The 20,992-nt window shown below is 48.6% G+C and overlaps 1 protein-coding gene and 1 non-coding gene across 2 annotated transcripts in view; one reads left to right on the forward strand and one right to left on the reverse strand.

Moving 5' to 3' along the window:
- CNTFR (ciliary neurotrophic factor receptor) overlaps window positions 1–20,992 on the forward strand; it is a 761,181-nt gene that overhangs the window by 181,569 nt on the left and 558,620 nt on the right. The window contains exon 2 of the mRNA XM_060236258.1: window positions 9,028–9,135. The gene's annotated coding sequence lies outside the window, so the exon portion shown is untranslated. The remainder of the gene's footprint in view (window positions 1–9,027; window positions 9,136–20,992) is intronic.
- On the reverse strand, window positions 6,907–6,978 carry TRNAT-GGU (transfer RNA threonine (anticodon GGU)). The gene has a single exon. It is a non-coding gene; the product is annotated as a tRNA-Thr (tRNA).

Genomic DNA, 20,992 nt, shown 5'->3' on the forward strand with positions numbered 1-20,992 from the left:
ACATGCCCAGCTCCTTCAACCTTTCTTCATAGGACTTGGTCTCCAGACCCCTCACCATCTTCATCGCCCTCCTCTGGACCCGTTCCAGCTTGTCTATATACTTCTTAAATTGTGGTGCCCAAAACTGAACACAAGACTCCAGGTGAGGTCCCTTCCAACTCTAGAATTCTATATTTTTAAAATTGCTTTCTCCTAGGCGGCCACAGTGGCAGGATGGAATTTCCGTTTGTCTGCTTTATATGTTTTGGTTGTTTCCCTTTTTTCTTTTTTAGGGAAAATCTTAGAAAGTTTGTCAAAACTTAATAGTTCAGCAAAATTCCAGATTCCAGAATTACAGCTTGACAATGGAGCCCAGAAGCAAGTGGGTTTTTTGGGGGGAGGGGTAAGAAAGAAGGAAAGGAAAGGTCCCCTGTGCAAGCACCAGTCGTTTCCGACTCTGGGGTGACGTTGCTTTCACAACGTTTTCACGGCGGACGTTTTACAGGGTGGTTTGCCGTTGCCTTCCCCAGTCATCTACACTTTCCCCCCAGCAAGCTGGCGACTCATTTTACTGACCTCGGAAGGATGGAAGGCTGAGTCAACCTCGAGCCGGCTACCTGAAAACCCAGCTTCCACCAGGGATCGAACTCAGATCGTGAGCAGAGCTTAGGACTGCAGTACAGCAGCTTTAACGCTCTGCTGCGCCACGGGGCTCTTGTAAGAAAGAAACAGCACAATAAAACTTAGAGGAGCTCTGCTCCTCTGAGCTGCTGCCCCCAGATGAAGCTTGTGAGGGTGAGATGGGGGAAAGGTGATGTCACAGGTATGGGGGTGGTGAGGGTTTCTGGAGCAATGCAGGATCCGCCCCCTCCTTTGGAGGTCAGTCAGACCGGTTGATCCTGGCTTCAGCAGTTTCATTTTACCGTTTTTATTTCCCCGGATTTATAACCTCTCCTATCTGTAGCCGGCTCACCGCGTAACAACCTTTATAAACACAAGGATGTTGCAACATAAAAATATTAATTATAAAGCAATCAAGAGAGAAGGGGGAAAAAATTGCGAGATAAAACATGTCCATAAAAAACATGTCTCCTTAAAATATACTGCTAAAATAAACCATTGGTTTATCCTCAGCCAGTAACTGGTTTCCACTCCCCACCCCCCACCCCCAAACAGGAGGGGCTTAATCAGAAGTTGAAACTGTTTTGGGAGAGAGGAAGACTTGCGGATCGACCACTCTGGGCTTCTTGGTGCTCTTTTTCTTCTACAGTAGATGTCCTTGGGTGATCTAAGAGGTTGTCATGAGAAACATCTCTTGGGTACGTAGGACTGAAACCGTGGTCCAGATTTCCTGTGCAGCTTCATTGCCATTAGGGGTCAATCACACGTTGTATTTGATTCTGGAGTTCGAGAGTTTGATTCTGGAGTTTGCTTTAGCAGGTTCCTTAATTTGGCCCTATTGTGCTTATTCCCTGCCCTCCATCACTGGTGGACCCGTAGAATGACCGTAGCTGTATTCTGTCGTCCACTCTCTGAATCCTGAATTGTCCCTTTCCCAAGAAGCGCTCTTACAAAAGCAACCTCAGAATTTTCCTACTTCTCTTGGTTATGGGAAGCCCTAGGGAAAATGTTTTATTCCTGAGTAAGAAAAAGAGCAAGGACACGGTAGGCCCATTGCGAGGGCAAGAAAGTGAAATTGTAACAGGTAATGAAGAAAGGGCGGAACTGCTCAATTCCTACTTTTCCTCAGTCTCCTCTTCTGAGGGGAACGGTGCTCAGCATGGCAAAAACAGAACATATAAGGAGGGTATGAAGTTCCAACCTAGGGTCAGCATAGGGGTAGTACATAAACACCTAGTTTCTTTAAATGAAACTAAGTCCTCAGGGCCAGATGAATAGCATCCAAGGGTTCTAAAAGAGCTTGCGGGTGTAATTTCTGAGGCTCTGGCTGTTATTTTTGAGAATTCTTGGAGGACAGGAGAGGTGCCGGAAGATTGGAGGCGGGTGAATGTTGTCCCCATCTTCAACAAGTGGAAAAAAGACGATCTGGGCAACTACCAACCCGTCAGCTTGACGTCTATACCTGGAAAAGTTTTAGAACAAATCATCAAACAGTCGGTCCTGGAACATTTAGAAAGAATGGATGTGATTACTAAGAGCCAGCATGGGTTTCTCAAGAACAAGTCACGTCAGACTAACCTGATCTCTTTTTTTTGAGACAGTGACTACCTTGCTGAATCAGGGGGATGCTGTAGACATGGTTTATCTTGATTTCAGGAAGGCTTTTGATAAGGTTCCACATACTATCCTTGCTGACAAGTTGGTAAAGTGTGGTTTGGATTCTGTTACTGTTAGGTGGATCTGTAACTGGTTGTCAGATCGCACCCAAAGAGTGCATGTGAATGGTTCCTCATCCTCTTGGGAAGGAGTGACAAGTGGAGTGCCTCAAGGATCTGTCCTCGGACCTGTCTTGTTCAACATCTTTATCAATGATTTGGATGAAGGAATAGAGAGAATGCTTATTAAATATGCAGATGATACTACATTGGGAGGGGCTGCAAACACAGAAGAACACAGAAACAGGATACAGGATGACCTTGACAGGCTGGAAAACTGGGCTAAAATCAATAAAATGAATTTTAATGGGAATATATGTAAAGTTCTGCCTTTAGGTAGGAAAAATCCAATGCATGGTTATAGGATGGGGGAGACTGGTCTTAGTAGTATGTGCGAAAAGGATCTAGGGGTCTTAGTGGACCATACGCTGAACATGAGTCAACAGTATGATGTGATGGCTAAAAAGGAAAATGCAATTTTGGGCTGTATCAGCAGAAATATAGTGTCCAGATCACGTGATGTGATGGTATTGCTTTACTCTGCTCAGAGTGTTGGATTGGATGGGCCGTTGGCCTGATCCAACATGACTTCTCTTACGTTCTTATGCAGAAGAACTGGTTGGTCACTGTGTGAGATGGGTTGCTGGACTAGATGGACTATGAGTATGATCCAACAGGGCTCTTCTGATATTCTTCAGGGCAATGCCTTGGTCTCTATGCCTTGTTGTTAGACCTCCAGAGTGGCTGCCCACTGTGTGAGATGGGATGCTAGACTAGATAGACCACTAATCTACTCCAGTAGGGCTCTTCTGATGTTCTTATGAAGACCTCAGCCTCTCTGCCCTATTGTTAACTATCTAGATGAACTGGTTGGACACTTCGTGAGACAGGATGCTAGACTAAATGAACCCTCCCTGGTCTGACCCAGCAGGGCTCTTCTGATGTTCTTGTCAGGGGAAGGCCCTCGGCCTCTCTGCCATGTAGTTGACTTACCAGAGGAACTGGTTGGCCACTGAGTGAGACAGGAAGCTGGACTAGATGGATCCTCCCTGGTCTGACCCAACAGGGCTCTTCTGAGGTTCTTCTCAGGGGAAGGCCCTCGGCCTCTCTGCCCTGTAGTTGACTATCCAGATGAACTGGTTGGCCACTGAATGAGACAGGAGGCTGGACTAGATGGACCCTCCCTGGTCTGACCCAGCAGGGTTCTTTTGAGGTTCTTCTCAGGGGAAGGCCCTCGACCTGTCTGCCCTGTTGTTGGCCCTCCAGAGGAACTGGCTGGCCACTGAGTGAGACAGGAAGCTGGACTAGATGGACTACTGGTCTGATCCAGCAGGTGTCTTCTGATGTTGTTGTGTCAGTTTGTTCTTCTTTCAGAAGGCATAATGAGGTCTGTGAGCTTTGTGGGGGGGGGGGCAACAAGAAAACAAGGTGTTGGGGGGAGATGGGAGGGGCGGGTGTTGTCCTATTTGTCAATCAATGCTCTGGTGCTCCTAGCCGTCATCATGGAGTGTGTGTTGTGACTGATGGGGTGCCCGGTGGGAGGGGGAAGGCACAATTAAATTTCTCCCTGTCTGACACCTGACAAGCGTGATGAATGGTGGGCAGGCAGGCGCTGCCGGTGTGACAAACGGCCCCACGCTCCCTCCTTCAAGCGCCCGGAAAACTTCGCAATTATTTCCTAGGGCTCTGCAAATGACTTTCTCAATCAGCCTCGCATGGGAGTTTCCCTTATTTACTCTTGTTTAATGGTCCTTCTAAAGATCGCATCCAAAAGCCTGGTGGAAGTCAATGCAAGGACTCCCAAAGTGCTTGTGAGGAAAGTTCTCTTCCTGGGCTGTTTTGACCCCTCCCCCCTTCTGGCTGGTGAGCAGCAAGCAAAGTTCTGCAGAGTGGCTGGTTTCACTGCTGTTGAATGGCAGATGCCCAGGTGGACCAGACTGGCAAAGCACTGGACAGCTGTTAGCATTTCCACAAGGTACCTTGGGACAAATTTGCCTTCCCTGCATCGTCTTTGCCAGGTCTGGTTGCCCATCCCAGAACAGTCATGGTCTGCCTTTTTAGGGCGGTTGTAAAAGTGAACAAGAAGAGATAGCAGCAAGTCTGAGTCCAGTAACACCTTTAAGAAGAAGAAGAAGAAGAATTGCATATTTATACCCCGCCCTTCTCTCTGAATCAGAGACTCAGGGCGGCTTACAATCTCCTATATCTTCTCCCCCCACAACAGACACCCTGTGAGGTGGGTGGGGCTGGAGAGGGCTCTCACAGCAGCTGCCCTTTAAAGGACAACCTCTGTGATAGCTATGGCTAACCCAAGGCCATTCCAGCAGGTGCAAGTGGAGGAGTGGGGAATCAAACCTGGTACTCCCAGATAAGAGTCCATGCACTTAACCACTACACCAAACTGGCAACAGAGTTTAATTCTGTATGTAAGCTTTCATGTGCATGCAAACTGGTATAAGTATCTGAAGAAGTGTGCATATATACATGAACGCTGATGCCCAGAATAAAACTTTGGTAGTCTTAAAGATGCCTGATTAGAACTCAGATCTTTTCTGCTGCTCCAGACCAACATGGCAGCTCACCAGAATCGAAGAAGTGGTAGGCTCTGCATCTTAGCTGGGACACGTGGATTGCAGCTCTGGACCTTGGCCTCATTTGAGACGCCTTAGATGTTGCTGTCCTTTTCATAGAATCATAGAAGAGTTGGAAGGGACCTCCAGTGTCATCTATTCCAACCCCCTGCACAATGCAGGACATTCACAAACACCTCCCCCTAAATTCACAGGATCTTCATTGCTGTCAGATGGCCATCTAGCCTCTGTTGAAAAACCTTCAAGGAAGGAGAACCCACCACCTCCCAAGGAAGCCTGTTCCACTGAGGAACCACTCTAATAGTCAGGAAGTTCTTCCTAGTGTTGAGCCGGAAACTCTTTTTGATTTAATTTCAACCCATTGGTTCTGGTCCTACCTTCTGGGGCCACAGAAAAAAATTCCACCCCATCCTCTATGGGACAGCCCTTCAAGTACATAGGAAGCTGCCTTCTACTGAATCAGACCCTGGGTCCATCAAAGTCAGTATTGTCTACTCAGACTGGCAGCGGCTCTCCAGGGTCTCAAGCTGAGGTTTTTCACGTCTACTTGCCTGGACCCTTTTTTTTGTTGGAGATGCCAGGAATTGAACCTGGGACCTTCTGCTTACCAAGCAGATGCTCTACCACTGAGCCACCGCCCCTCCCCATACTTGAAGATGGTGATCCTATCACCTCTCAGCTGCCTCCTTTCCAGGCTAAACATGCCCAGCTCCTTCAACCTTTCCTCATAGGACTTGGTCTCCAGACCCCTCACCATCTTCGTCGCCATTCCAGCTTGTCTATGTCCTTCTTAAAATGTGGTGCCCAAAACTGAACACAATTCTCCAGGTGAGGTCTTACCAGAGCAGAGTCAAGCGCTACCATCACTTCACATGATCTGGACACTATGCTTCTGTTGATACAGCCCCAAATTTTCAGATGTAAGAACCACATGAACCATGTCAAGCACAACTAATTCTGATCAATAACTGATGGGTTCCTGAACCAAATGCTGCTAGTTTATTATCCTTTCCTGGCCCCTCTTTGTTTTATAACTGTTAATTACAGAGACCAAAGCAATCAGCACCTTCCCATGAATCCTCTTTTGGGAGGAAGCGCCATCTGGGCGATGCAAGGCCGAATGCCTGATAACGCCCTGGGAATGTATGTAGTTTTGATACCTATGTGTGAACGCTCCCCTGCTTCCCCTCCCTGTAGGAATCTCTTTGAAGTGTATCTTAAAACTTATGTATCAATGTATTGGTTTCATTCTTCTCAAGCCAAGGCTTGGGCCAAAGTAGCGGTCTATCAATAAACGTAGTCTTTGTATCAGCCTCGACTCGTCATTGAATCCGTCTGCTTGACAAACCATAGGGGGTGATGAAAAGGGGGTTCAAAAATGCTCCGCCCAAAAAAAGCTGTGTGCAGTTTTAGGATCCCAAGAATATGCCTGCTCTTTGCCCTGGAAAAAAACACCTTTTGTGGCCTTGTTTCTTATCTACAAGGGGTTTACTTCTTTGAATATCAGGAGGGCCTGTATTCTTGAGAGCTTTTGCTATTGGGTGGGGATCGCTTTGTCTTCTAGAGGGACACTTCTCTCTCTTTTATTTGACTGAGCCTGCAAGTGCTTGCGTGCAATGCATGTGTGTTAAGTGCTGTCAAGACACTTGTGACTTATGACAACTCTGTGAATTAATGACCTCCAAAACATACTGTCATAACGAGGAATACTCTGGCATGGAAATAACTTGATGTTGAACATATGAAGCTGCCTTGTACTGAATCAGACCCCCCTTTATCCATGAAAGTCAGTATTGTCTACTTAGACTCTCCAGGGTCTCAAGCTGAGGTTCTTCACGCCTACTTGCCTGGACCCTTTTTAGTTGGAGATGCCGGGGATTGAACCTGGGACCTTCTGCTTACCAAGCAGATGCTCTACCACTGAGCCACAGCCCCATTCATGGCTCTCCAGGGTCCCAAGCTGAGGTTCTTCATGCCTATTTACCTGGCCCCTTTTTAGTTGGAGATGCCAGGGATTGAACCTGGGACCTTCTGCTTACCAAGCAGATGCTCTACCACTGAGCCACAGCCCCATTCATGGCTCTTCGGGGTCTCCAGCTGAGGTTTTTCACGCCTACTTGCCTGGACCCTTTTTAGTTGGAGATGCCGGGGATTGAACCTGGGACCTTCTGCTTACCAAGCAGATGCTCTACAACTGAACCACCATCCCTCCCCTTGTCACTCCTGTCTACTCAGACTGGCAGAGACTCTCCAGGGTCTCAAGCGGAGGTTTTTCATATCTATTTGCCTGGACCCTTTTTTTAGTGGCGATGCCAGGGACTGAACCTGGGACCTTCTGCTTACCAAACAGATGCTCTACCATTGAGCCATCGTCCCTCCCCAATTGGTCAGCAGTAGCAAATCCTTACACTTAAGGATCCTTTCAGCTCCTTGAGAGCTGCCTTTCCCAGCCTCAACCTCCCTTTTGATTGATGATGGATCGAAGGAACAGGCAATCTTGAGCCATTTCAGTGTCTTCATTGTCCCACTTAGAACGATGTGGCTCCCAAGTTGGCATGACTTTTGTCTTCTTGGACATTCTGCCTGTCTTAAGTTTGCACTTTGGGGCAGATTGTTTCTTTTCATTATTCTTTTAATTATCTGTCTTTCAATGGTGATGTCCGTATTGGGCTATTTTAAATAGATGTGCATTATATTATATTCCACCCTTTCCCATAACGGGCTCAGAGTGGACCACAACATAAATTGGACAATAAAATAATTCAAATGTAAAACAATATGATAAAACCAAACCAGTAGAACAGTAAAACAAAACAAAGTGCATTAGGAAGAACTTCCTGATGGTTAGAGCAGTTCCTCAGTGGAACAGGCTTCCTCCTCAGGAGGTGGTGGTCTCTCCTTCCTTGGAGGTTTTTAAGTAGAGGCTAGATGGCCACCTGACAGCAATGAGGATCCTGTGAATTTAGGGGGAGGTGTTTGTGAGTTTCCTGCATTGTGCAGGGGGTTGGACTAGATGGCCCTGGAGGTCCCTTCCAACTCTTCTATGATTCTAACAGGCTTCCTCCTTGGGAGGTGGTGGGCTCTCCTTCCTTGGAGGTTTTTAAACAGAGGCTAGATGGCCACCTGACAGCAATGAGGATCCTGTGAATTTAGGAGGAGGTGTTTGTGAGTTTCCTGCATTGTGCAGGGGTTTGGACTAGATGGCCCTGGAGGTCCCTTCCAACTCTTCTATGATTCTAACAGGCTTCCTCCTTGGGAGGTGGTGGGCTCTCCTTCCTTGGAGGTTTTTAAACAGAGGCTAGATGGCCACCTGACAGCAATGAGGATCCTGTGAATTTAGGGGGAGGTGTTTGTGAGTTTCCTGCATTGTGCAGGGGGTTGGACTAGATGGCCCTGGAGGTCCCTTCCAACTCTTCTATGATTCTAACAGGCTTCCTCCTTGGGAGGTGGTGGGCTCTCCTTCCTTGGAGGTTTTTAAACAGAGGCTAGATGGCCACCTGACAGCAATGAGGATCCTGTGAATTTAGGAGGAGGTGTTTGTGAGTTTCCTGCATTGTGCAGGGGTTTGGACTAGATGGCCCTGGAGGTCCCTTCCAACTCTTCTATGATTCTAACAGGCTTCCTCCTTGGGAGGTGGTGGGCTCTCCTTCCTTGGAGGTTTTTAAACAGAGGCTAGATGGCCATCTGACAGCAATGAGGATCCTGCGAATTTAGGGGGAAGTGTTTGTGAGTTTCCTGCATTGTGCAGGGGGTTGGACTAGATGATCCCGGAGGTCCCTTCCAACTCTATGATTCTAGGTTTCTAAACAGAGACTAGATGGCCATCTGACAGCAATGAAGATCCTGTGAATTTAGGGGGAGGTGTTTGTGAATTTCCTGCATTGTGCAGGAGGTTGGACTAGATGACCCTGGAGGTCCCTTCCAACTCTATGATTCCATGAAAAGCAAACAAAACCAAAACCAAGCAGAAGCAATCAATCAACCAATCAGGTTTATTATGGTCAAAAGGACCACCAAGCGGAAGTAGAGTTGTATCCTTCTAGGTCCATTGGAGCTGTGCCTGAGGAAACTCTGGGAGATGTCTGTGGGAATCTTGACAGATCTGCTCTCTCTTTTGACAGGAAGCCCTGGATTTGGAAGGAAAGATCCCAGGACAGGCGGACTGGAGAAGCTGAGGGGAGTTTGATGAGACACAGGGACTGCCCTCTGGCACTTGGAACAGCAGAGAGGTAGGCGACTTCAATTTCTCCTGAAAGGGTATATTGAGGGATGGGAGCTGCTGGTCCCACGCTGCTCAGCATTCATTACCTGATGCAAAAACCTGAATATGTATTAGCAAGCGGCTCATCTGCTTCAAGAAGGGCAACATTTCTCCCTCCCTCCGCCCCCTCCCACTGGTGGCTTCTTTGTCGGGAAGAAAATGCAAAGTTTTTCCTTCTACTTTATGGTCCTTTGGCAAAGAAGCGCTACGACTTCATGAGATTGTACTGCTATGACAGCTAGCCAGGTCTGGATACTGTGAAGCTGTCCGTAGCCTAGACTGAGTTGGTGTCGTCCTGAGTTCTAGACGAAGCATTTGCTCTTTCCTGTAGAATGGCACGCGCATGCGCAAGAGTGCCTGCTGACATTTTCCCAGGTACCTGCCAAGTGTTTCTAGAAAGTGAGTGGGACAGGTAGGGCTTTTGCACGGCAAGGTTTCTGATTGGCCACTGGAGATTTGATTGACTTGGCTGATTTTTTTTAAAAAAATGTTCCTTCCGCAGCAGCTGCCGCTGCAGCGCAAGGATCGTCACTGTGTTCCTAAACGTAAGCCTCAGCAGCCATTTTGTGGCTGGCTCCGCCTCCCATGGCAGCCATTTTGTGACTGGCTCTGCCTCCTACGGTAGCCATTTTGTGGCAGCCATTTTGTAGCTGCACCCAGGACACTGTGTCAGAATTCCAAAAGGCTGGGGACCTCTGCTACAGAGAGGCATTGGTGAGTGAGCTTTCTGCCCTTCGCACCGATGATGTCATGACACTGTCATCCGCTTGAGTCATCATGACCAATTATGATGTCATGGCAGCTCTGGAGAAGACTGGAGGCTATTCTCGTGCTTGTGAAGGGCATGTGAAAATGTTGATAACTATGAAACTCCCCAGGGGACATGGAATCATGCTAAGGTTCGTCTGAATTTTATCTGACGAGTTTCTCAAATTGTGCTACGTATTAAAGTCTGCAAAAGAGCACAGCGGCCTCGAAGCACATCTGCTAACGAGCAGGGAAACGATATCTCCGATGGCTGCGGCGGAATTTCATTGTTTTGACATTCAAATTCACGGTGGTTGTTTTTTTAATGCTCTCATTTGAATTTTTGGGTGTTTTTTTTTAACTCACCTAGTCTGTTTGTGTTACTTTCATTTGAGACGTTTGGTTTTCTGTGGAAAAGGCGCCGTTTTGAAAGTGTTCCCATAAATCCCTTCTGTGCTCACATGGAAAAAACCCAAACCTGTCTGATTGAAGCGATTAGATGCATCGCTGTTTTGAAATGGTAGAAGAATGGAAGAGAAAGTTACTGTAGACTAAAACAGGGATGGCCAATGGTAGCTCTCCAGATGTTTTTTTTTGCCTACAACTCCCATCAGCTCCAGTCAGCATGGCCAATGGATGGGACTGATGGGAGTTGTAGGCAAAAAACAAAAAGAACTAAAATTATTCGTTCTTATAACTTGAATATTATACTACTGCAAGTGGAGCCCCACCCCACGGTTGCCAGGCCCCCACATCTAATTTCCTCCTTATGATTCCGTGGCGGGGGGAGACTCATGGGGGGGGGATCCTATATCTCTACCATTGCTAAGACTGGCGGGGCACTTTTCTGAGCATGTGCAGACAAGGCAAATCTATTTTGGAGGAAGAATTGAACCCTCCCTGTATATATATATTTTTTTCTTTCAGATTTCTCCCCCCCCCCAAAAAAAACTTGGGGGAGTTCCCCAAGTTTGGGGAGTCTCCCAAGCTTGAAGAAAAAATTGTTTAGTATTGAGGTGGCCCCAATCCACAGATGGAGGTCACATGTCATTACTAGTATATAGCAGGGGTGGCCAACAGTAGCTCTCCAGATTTTTTGGCCTACAACTCCCATCAGCTCCAGCCAGCGTGCCCAATGGCTGGGGCTGATGGGAGTTGCAGGCAAAAAACATCTGGAGAGGTACCATTGGCCACCCCTGGTATAGAGATTAATGGAGCCTAAAACAACAGTAACCATTTACAGACGGCTTCAAGAGGGGATTGGATGAATATAAGGAGCAGGGGTCCATCAGTGGCTGTTAGCCACAAGGTATAGATGGAACTCTCTGTCTGGGGCAAGTGATGCTCTGTATTCGTGGTGCTGGGGGGGGGGGCAATAGTGGGAGGGCTTCTAGTGGCCTGGACCTGCTGGTGGACCTCCTGATGGCACCTGGTTTTGGGGTCACTGTGTGACATAGAGTGTTGGACTGGATGGGTCACTGGCCTGATCCAATATGACTTCTCTTATGTTCTTAGGAGCAGAGGTCCATCAGGTGGCTATTAGCCACAAGGTATTGATGAAAGTGTTTGGGGCAGTGTTGCTCTGTATTCTTGGTGCTGGGGGGGCACAGTGGGAGGGCCTCTAGTGCCCTGGCCCCACTGGTGGACCTCCTGATGGTGCCTGGGTTTTTTGGCCACTGTGCGACACAGGGTGTTGAACTGAGTGGGCCATTGACCTGATCCAATATGGCTTCTCTTATGTTCTTATGTCTGGGGCAGTGATGCTCTGTATTCTTGGTGCTTGGGGGGGGAGGCACAGTGGGAGGGCTTCTAGTGTCCTGGCCCCACTGGTTGATCTCCTGATGGCACCTTGGATTTTTGGCCACTGTGTGACACAAAGTGTTGGACTGGATGGGCCACTGGCCTGATCCAACATGGCTTCTCTTACGTTCTTATGTCTGAGGGAGTGATGCGCTGTATTCTTGGTGCTGCGGGGGGGGGGGCAACAGTGGGAGGGCTTCTAGTGTCCTGGCCCCACTGGTGGACCTCCTGATAGCGCCTGGATTTTTTGGCCAGTGTGTGACAGAGAGTGTTGGACTGGATGGGCCATTGGCCTGATCCAACATGACTTCTCTTATGTTCTTCTGTCTGGGGCAATGATGCTCTGTATTCTGGGTGCTTGGGGGGGGGGCAACAGTGGGAGGGCTTCTAGTGTCCTGGCCTCACTGGTAAACCTCCTGGTGTCACCTGGGTTTTTTGGCCACTGTGTGACACAGAGTGTTGGACTGGAGGGGCCATTGGCCTGATCCAACAGGGCTCCTCTTATGTTCTCCTATGGCAGCGGGGGGCGGGGGGGAGGTTCCTTTATGAATGTCCCCCCTGCATTTTCCCAGCTTGAACAAAGGGATTTCCCTCTGTATTTGAAAGAAACCCTCTGAAATCTTTAGTCTTTTTTCTTTTTGCGAGGGCCTCCTTGCTGCAGTGTGACCAGAGGTATTTGTTTGCCAGTGAGCGTGACATTTGTGCTGGACATGGCCGTCCGGAGGAATGACTCAGAGGAGAGAGGCCGGCCTGTTTGTTTTTCTCTTTTCCCCATCCTATAAAACATCACAATTGTACAAGGGAGTGGAGGAAAGTGCTGTTTGCCTAAGGTGGGGAGGGCATCACTGCCTCTTGCTGCTCTCCCCTTCGGCTCGGGTGGGAGGGGGGCAGCAGGCACCAGAGAACCCGGCAGAGGTGCTGTTGCCAAGCTCTTTTTGTCATTCCTCACATGATGACTCAGGGGCTACATCCGTCATCCGAGTTGCCACCGAGTGATAGCTGTGCCCTGATGTTGCCACCCAGTGACCACTGCACTGTAGCTTTTAATTTGCTCAGGGGCATGTCCGTGATTTTGCAGGCTGATTCACGGCCCACTTTCTCTCTGTTTAGGACCGCTTGCCATTCCCTCCTGCTGTCTGATGAAGTGTGCTTAGAGCGCACGAAAGCTTCCGTTCTGAATAAAACTTGGTTGGTCTTAAAGGTTGTCCTGGACTCTGCTTTGTTCAGCTGCTTCAGACCAACACGGCTTCCCACCTGGATCTATGCACGCTAGCTAGTGTGCAGGGAGAGGTCAGTTCTGGAGGAGGCGGTGAATGGTGGTGGTGGGAGGAGGCCTTGTCTCCACCTCCTCAACTGGAGTAAAAAGAGTGTAAGAGCTACACTGAAGAAGAAGAAGATATTGGATTTATATCCCACCCTCCACTCCGAAGAGTCTCAGAGCGGCTCACAATCTCCTTGACCTTCCTCCCCCGCAACAGACACCCTGTGAGGTAGATGAAGATATTGGATTTATATCCCTCCCTCCACTCCGAAGAGTCTCAGAGCGGCTCACAATCTCCCTTCCCTTCCTCTCCCACAACAGACACCCTGTGAGGTAGATGAAGGTATTGGATTTATATCCCGCCCTCCACTCTGAAGAGTCTCAGAGCGGCACACAATCTCCTTGACCTTCCTCCCCTGCAACAGACACCCTGTGAGGTAGATGAAGATATCGGATTTATATCCCGCCCTCCACTCCGAAGAGTCTCAGAGCAGCTCACAATCTCCTTTGCCTTCCTCCCCCACAACAGACACCCTGTGAGGTAGATGAAGATATCGGATTTATATCCCGCCCTCCACTCCTAAGAGTCTCAGAGTGGTTCACAATCTCTTTTCCCTTCCTCCCTCACAACAGGCACCCTGTGAGGTAGATGAAGATATTGAATTTATATCCCGCCCTCCACTCCGAAGAGTCTCAGAGCGGCTCACAATCTCCTTTCCCTTCCTCCCCCACAACAGACACCCTGTGAGGTAGATGAATATATTGGATTTATATCCCGCCCTCCACTCCAAAGAATCTCAGAGCGGCTCACAATCTCCTTTCTGTTCCTCCCCCTTCCTCTCCCACAACAGACACCCTGTGAGGTAGATATTGGATTTATATCCCGCCCTCCACTCCAAAGAATCTCAGAGTGGTTCACAATCTCCTTTCCCTTCCTCCCCCACAACAGACACCCTGTGAGGTGGGTGAGGCTGGAGAGGGCTCTCCCAGCAGCTGCCCTTTCAAGGACAACCTCTGCCAGAGCTGTGGCTGACCCAAGGCCATGCTAGCAGGTGCAAGTGGAGAAGTGGGGAATCAAACCCGGTAATGAGCATTTGATCTGGCAGGTGGTAGAAGTGTGTAATCTCTTAATAAGCACAAGGAGTCTTTTATCCATGTTTAGTTTATCTAGCTTAATCCAGAGGAGGTCCCTGTCAGCTGAATCAAATGCGCCTTTTAAATCTAGAAAAAAGCAACAAATAATTTCTGGTTATTTTGCACAGTGTGCTTGTTGACTAGATGGGACAGGGTAATGCAGTGTTCTAAAGTGGTCTTCCCTTTGCAGAATCCCAGCGGTTCAGAGCCTAGAATTTTTTTTCCTGCAACATCCAGAGATTGGGGTTGACTAATAGATGTTTGGAGTACAGCTTGCCAGTGACGGAGAGTAGGCTAATCGGCCTGCAATTGGCAGAGTTAGTGTGATCACCTTTTTTGTATAGCGGGACCACTACTGCATTCAACCATGCCAAGGGTATTATGCCAATTCGGTCTACAGTTGTAAACAGAGATGCAAGGGGCAAAGCCCACCAGCCTGGGTCTAATTTTAAGATTTCGGTGGAAACGGCATCCGGGCCGGGAGCCTTTCCTAATTTCAGTTGTGTAATTGATTCTTTTATTTTCTCCAGAGGGACAGGAGGCCAGTCAAGTAGATCGGCTAGGAGAAAATCAGATGGTTCAGCACAAGTTAGATCTTGATGAAACAGAACTGAGAAGTGCTGAAACCAAACATAAGAGGAAATGGCAGAGATAGATGGGTCATCGGCCCGGAACGCACCTGAGACTGTGGCCCAGAACTTATTAGAATTTTTAAGGTAGTAGCATGGTATAGCTCTTTCCATTGTGTTTTAATATAATTGTGCCTCTTTTTTGTGATAAGGTGGTGCAACTGAGTCTTAAGCTCAAAGTATTGCGATGGCAAGATCAGGGCCTTTGAATTTCGGTATTGGTTGTAAACTTTACACAGTAGAGTTTTTGTTTCTTTACATTCTCTGTTGAACCATTGGAAATTTCCTCTCTAATTCCTCCATGAGTGTGGCTCCACTGATGGACCTCCTGATGGCACCTGGGTTTTTTGGCCACTGTGTGACACAGAGTCTGGATGGGCCATTGGCCTGACCCAACATGGCTTCTCTTATGTTCTTATGTGACATGAGGGACGGTGGCTCAGTGGTAGAGCATCTGCTTGGTAAGCAGAAGGTCTCAGGTTCAATCCCCGGCATCTTCAACTGAAAAGGGTCCAGGCAAATAGGCGTGAGCTTGAGACTCTGGAGAGCCGCTGCCAGTCTGAGTAGACAATACTGATTTTGATGGACCAAGGGTCTGATTCAGTATAAGGCAGCTTCATATGTTCATATGACACAGAGTGTTGGACTGGATGGGCCATTGGCCTGATACAACGTGGCTTCTCTTATGTTCTTATGTGACACGGATTATTGGACTGGATGGGCCATTGGCCTGATCCAACAGGGCTCCTCTTATGTTATGTGACACAGAGTGTTGGACTGGATGGGCCACTGGCCTGATCCAACAGTTTTTCTCTTATGTGACACAGAGTGTTGGACTGGAGGGGCCATTGGCCTGATCCAACAGGGCTTCTCTTATGTTCTTATGTGACACAGAGTGTTGGACTGGATGGGCCATTGGCCTGATCCAACAGGGCTTCTCTTATGTTCTTATGTGACACAGAGTGTTGGACTGGAGGGGCCATTGGCCTGATCCAACAGGGCTTCTCTTATGTTCTTATGTGACACAGAGTGTTGGACTGGATGGGCCATTGGCCTGATCCAACATGGCTTCTCTTATGTTCTTATGTGTAGAGTTTACTAGAATAGTTGCACCTCTGCTTGGGCGCCCTGAACTGACACATAGGGTGTTTTTGCACTCACCTTCAGCCGGCGTGACCCCCCTCTTCACCACGCAGGATCTGCGCGGATTTCGCACTAAATGCTGCGGAGCAGCCGGAAGAGCCGGAAACTCCCGGCGCAAAAGCCGCTCAAACATAAACCGCCAAAAAGCAGTTTCCGTTTGCGCGGCTTTTGCGACGGGAGTTTCCGGCTCTTCCGGCTGCTCCGCAGCATTTAGTGCGAAATCCGCACAGATCCTGCGCGGTGAAGAGGGGTTCGCGCCGGCTGAAGGTGAGTGCGAAAACGCCCTCAGTGATTCAGAGATATAAGATGTTAAAGAATTGTAAGTTGATAACAGATACATTAGGGTCAGATGTACATATTAAAGAGGATCTGTATTCTACGGCGGGACCAGATCTGAAGAGCTGTTGGGTTTTCCAAACTGTGCGATTGTTCCATGGAATTCTGGGCAACAAGTCAGTCTTGTAAGGTTGCAAGGACAAGTTACAGGAGGGATCAATGTGAGGACCAATTTGAAGAGTCAAAATGAGGGGAAAAGAGTCGCTAATACTAAAATCCCCCAATGTAAAATCTTTGACATAAGGTATATACACTGTGGCTAATAGCCACTGATGGACCTCTGCTCCATATTTTTATCCAATCCCCTCTTAAAGCTGGCTATGCTTGTAGCTGCCACCACCTCCTGTGGCAGTGAATTCCACATGTTAATCACCCTTTGGGTGAAGAAGGACTTTCTTTTATCCATTTTAACCTGGCTGCTCAGCAATTTCATTGAACGTTCATGAGTTCTTGTATTGTGAGAAAGGGAGAAAAGGACTTCTTTCTCTACCTTATTCATCCCATGCATTATCTTGTCAACCTCTATCATGTCACCCCGCAGTCGACGTTTCGCCAAGCTAAAGAGCCCCAAGCGTTTTAACCTTTCTTTGGTGCCTTTGGTATCATGAAACACAGATTCGTTACTCAAGCCGCTCGAGATGTTCTTAATTAGTTGACTTGTATTTGGCCACACGATCTCACTGTTGCTGCTCAGAAGGGGGTTCTCAGCCGTTACTGGAGACGTATGAACTTCAGCTTGCGTTGATGATTCTAGGTTCTCCTCGAGATCCAATTTACCTTCTGTGGTGGAAATTAAATCAGTCCTCTCTTCAGGATTCACTTGTTGGGAGGGTGAGTGGTTTGCTCCTGTTTTCCTTTGGTCTACCTCCATAGAAATGAGAGGAGTTAGAGGGGCTGATAAAGCTGAACCATTCTCAAGAGTGCTGGGCATCCTGAGCAGATTAGATACTTGTTGCGTGTGATCACTTGTTGCTTTCAAAAGTTCGTCCCTCGACACTTTGAGTTTAGTTGCGATTGCAAGTTGTTCCGTAGGCGGGAGGGCTGTGAAAGAGTTCATTAGATCCTGTTCTGTGGAGTTCTCAAGAAGGAGATGCTCTGAAGCTGGGTTCAGCTAGAAAGGTGAATCAGAAGAAGAAGAAGATATTGGATTTATATCCCGCCCTCCACTCTGAATCTCAGAGTCTCAGACCGGCTCACAATCTCCTTTCCCTTCCCCACAACAGACACCCTGTGAGGTGGGTGGGGCTGGAGAGGGCTCTCCCAGCAGCTGCCCGTTCAAGGACAACCTCTGCCAGAGCTATGGCTGACCCAAGACCATGCTAGCAGGTGCAAGTGGAGGACTGGGGAATCAAACCCGGTTCTCCCAGATAAGAGTCCGCACACTTAACCACTACACCAAACTGGCTCTCCAGGACCCTGAGCCAAGTCAGTCTGGTCTCCAGCTTCCATCATTCTTGCCTTGAAACTGATGTCCTTCTGTCAAAGAGCCCTCTTTTTGCCAGTGAGGTAGCAGGGGGGTTTTAAGAGAATTGACAAAGACCCTAGCTGGAAAAATCCCCTTGGTGTGAAGGAAGTCTTTCTGGGACTGCAGCAGACCGAAGATCCTGGAACCGCTGAAAGTGAGCAAGATTCTTTGAACCTGATTTGGGCTGGTAAGAGGTTCTACCATAATTGTCAATGGATGGTAATTTCCCCCTTAGAAGGGCTTTTAGATGGTAAGTAGCCAATCGAATTGAGTTCCATAAGAACTTCTGTCCTTTGTAAGGGCAGGCAGTTAAACACACTTTGGAAAGTTGCAGCTTTCATTTTAATTGGGCTCCCTCCTCACACTGCTGCTGTATCAAGTTTTTCTTTGGGCTCTTCACTTGCTAATTTCCCACCACCGCAGTCCAGCAAATTAAAAACAGGTTGCTAGATATTGAGTGCCAAGACCTATACAGTCTGGCTAAGAAAACTTGTTCCCCTCTGAGCTTTGAGATCTCTCTTAGTACTGGGAAAATGGCCTCATATCTATCCGTCTTGCAGGTGCCACAACAGCGTAGAGCTCTTTCCCTTGCCAGATACCACGCCATGCCCTCTGCCGTTCTTTATGGCAGATTTAACAAGACAGCCTACTCAGTCAGATACTGTCTCTGTAAGCAAAAATGTGTGGAGTCAGTGACTCAGATTCTTCTTTATTGCAATTTGTATACAGATCTTCGTCACAAGTATTTACGTCCTCTTTTTGGTTAGCATGGTTGATTGTTCCGATGCACTTAAGGTCTATAGTCTTCTGAGCGATACTTCATCTAGTGTCACTGAGAAAGCGACTGTTTCTTTATTCTGTTTTAAAGGCATGCCAGAGGATCTCATAGAAATAGTTTGTGTTTGTGCTTTTCCTGATGTATAAGTTTGCATTCGTTCAATTTTATCTTTTTTTTTTAACCACTTTGCTCTGATATATCTATATATTTTATGCCACTAAAGGCTAACTTGACTTGACTTGACTCACGTTCAGCCTCATCTACTCTACAAGGTTGTGAAAATAAAAAGCAGGAGGGTGATGCAAGGGCACTGCTCTGAGCACCTTGGGGAAAAGGTAGGCTGCGGACGTACTGGGCATCTTCTGGTTCTGTCTTCTGAACCTTCTAGCTGGGCTTTTCCCTACAACTAGTGGCTTCAGGTTGCCCGCCTCTCAAAAGCTCAGCTGTCTTTTTGCCAAGCCAAAAAGACACAGAAGAGGCAGCCTCTGGAGTCCTACTTCTTTCCCAAGAACTTATCTCGTCCCCCTTCAAGGTCCTCTTAACTGGTGCCTTCCTGCCATTGCAGAGCCAGTGTGGTGTAGTGGTTAAGTGTGTGGATCTCTTTTCTGGGAAAACCGGGTTTGATTCCCCACTCCTCCACTTGCAGCTGCTGGAATGGCCTTGGGTCAGCCATAGCCCTCACACTGTCCTTGAAAGGGCAGCTTCTGTGAGAGCCAGTTTGGTGTAGTGGTTAAGTGTGTGGACTCTTATCTGGGAGAACCGGGTTTGATTCCCCACTCCTCCCCTTGCAGCTGCTGGAATGGCCTTGGGTCAGCCATAGGCCTCACATTGTCCTTGAAAGGGCAGCTTCTGTGAGAGCCAGTTTGGTGTAGTGGTTAAGTGTGCGGACTCTTATCTGGGAGAACCGGGTTTGATTCCCCACTCCTCCGCTTGCAGCTGCTGGAATGGCCTTGAGTCCGCACTTCACCACTACACCATACTGGCTCTTGAGGTGGAACTACAAAGTGGGTTGCCCCCAGTTTGGTTCTTGATTTGGCCCTGGGTTCCTTAATGCAATACATCCTCTCTCTCTGGATCCTGTGAGTCCATGCCCCCCCCCCGCTCTTCTCTCTGGGTTCGCCTTCTGCTGGCACTCCTCTGGCCCCGCATCCAGCACCGTCGCTCTCGCCTCTGGCGGCATCTGCCTTCCCTTTTTGCGGCGCGGGGCCCACGCTGGCCCACCTCCTCCCACCTTCCTTGCTCCCTTTATTTGTGGAGCGGCTTCCAGCACACGGTACACTGCTAATAATAGCAATTACCATTACACGTTGGCTACAAGGTACGGCGGCGGTAATGGGATCCAGAGGGACGATATTAAAGCGATATAATATGCTAAGATAAATTAACGTTGTAAAATTAGCCACGGGTCTAGTCGGAGATCTGACAAATGTCTCACCGCTTTGTTACGAGCTCAGAGCTCAGCTCAATTGGATTAGTTGCCCAGAGCAAGGGACGCAGGAGGGAACATATGTGGGGGGGGGGTGAAGGGAGTGAGCAGATTTGGGGGTCTTTCCCCCTACCTGCTAGCAGTTAGCGCTGCTTGTTTGTTCTCTCTGAGCTTGGCAAAGGCTGCCTGCCGTGCCTGGGTGCTCTCCGAGAGCTTGCAGTCAAGTTTCTGCTTCCCAGCGTGCTGGGAAGAAAGACGGCCAGCGGAAGGAGGCCAGAAGAGCTGGGAGATATTTGGGGCAGCCGTGACTCCAGCCTGCAATGGAACGCCGCGGAGCACTTGGGCAGGGAGGCGGCTTGCATGGCCAAGGGGCAGAGAAGGTTGGCTGGCTTGGGGGGACCGTGAGCGGGGGTTCTGGAGCCGTGCCCCCTCCTAGAGGCTCTGCTTGGCCGGAGGTGCAGAAAGACAGAATTTCCCAAGTCCAGTTAAAAGCTGGGCTCAGTGTGAGAGCAGCACATGTGACGCACATGGGAAAGGCACCCCTGGTTAGAAGTCTCTCTGTGTCTCTGTGTGTGTGTGTGTCTCTCTCTGTCTGTCTGTCTCTCTCTCTATCTGTCTCTCTCTGTCTCTTACTCTGTCTCTGTCTCTCCCTCTCTGTCTCTCTCTCTGTGTCTCTCTGACTCTCTCTCTGTCTCCCTCTCTGTCTCTCACTCTGTCTCTGTCTCTCCCTCTCTGTCTCTCTGTCTCTCCCTCTGTGTCTCTCTGACTCTCTCTCTGTCTCCCTCTCTGTCTCTCTCTGTGTGTCTCTCTCTGTGTCTCTCTATCTCTGACTCTCTCTCTCTGTCTCCCTCTCTGTCTCTGTGTGTGTGTCTCTCGCTGTGTCTCTCTCTGTCTCTCACTTTGTCTCTCTGTCTCTCTTTCTCTGTCTCTCTCTGTGTCTCCCTCTGTGTCTCCCTCTCTGTGTGTGTCTCTCTCTGTCTCTCGTCTCTCACTCTGTCTCTCTGTCTCCCTCTGTCTCTCTTTCTCTGTCTCTCTGTCACTCTCTGTGTCTCCCTCTGTGTCTCTCTGTGTGTGTCTTTCTCTCTCTTTGTCTCATTCGGTCTCTC

Source organism: Heteronotia binoei, chromosome 4, assembly GCF_032191835.1.
Source record: "Heteronotia binoei isolate CCM8104 ecotype False Entrance Well chromosome 4, APGP_CSIRO_Hbin_v1, whole genome shotgun sequence".
NCBI classification, from domain to species: Eukaryota; Metazoa; Chordata; class Lepidosauria; order Squamata; family Gekkonidae; genus Heteronotia; species Heteronotia binoei.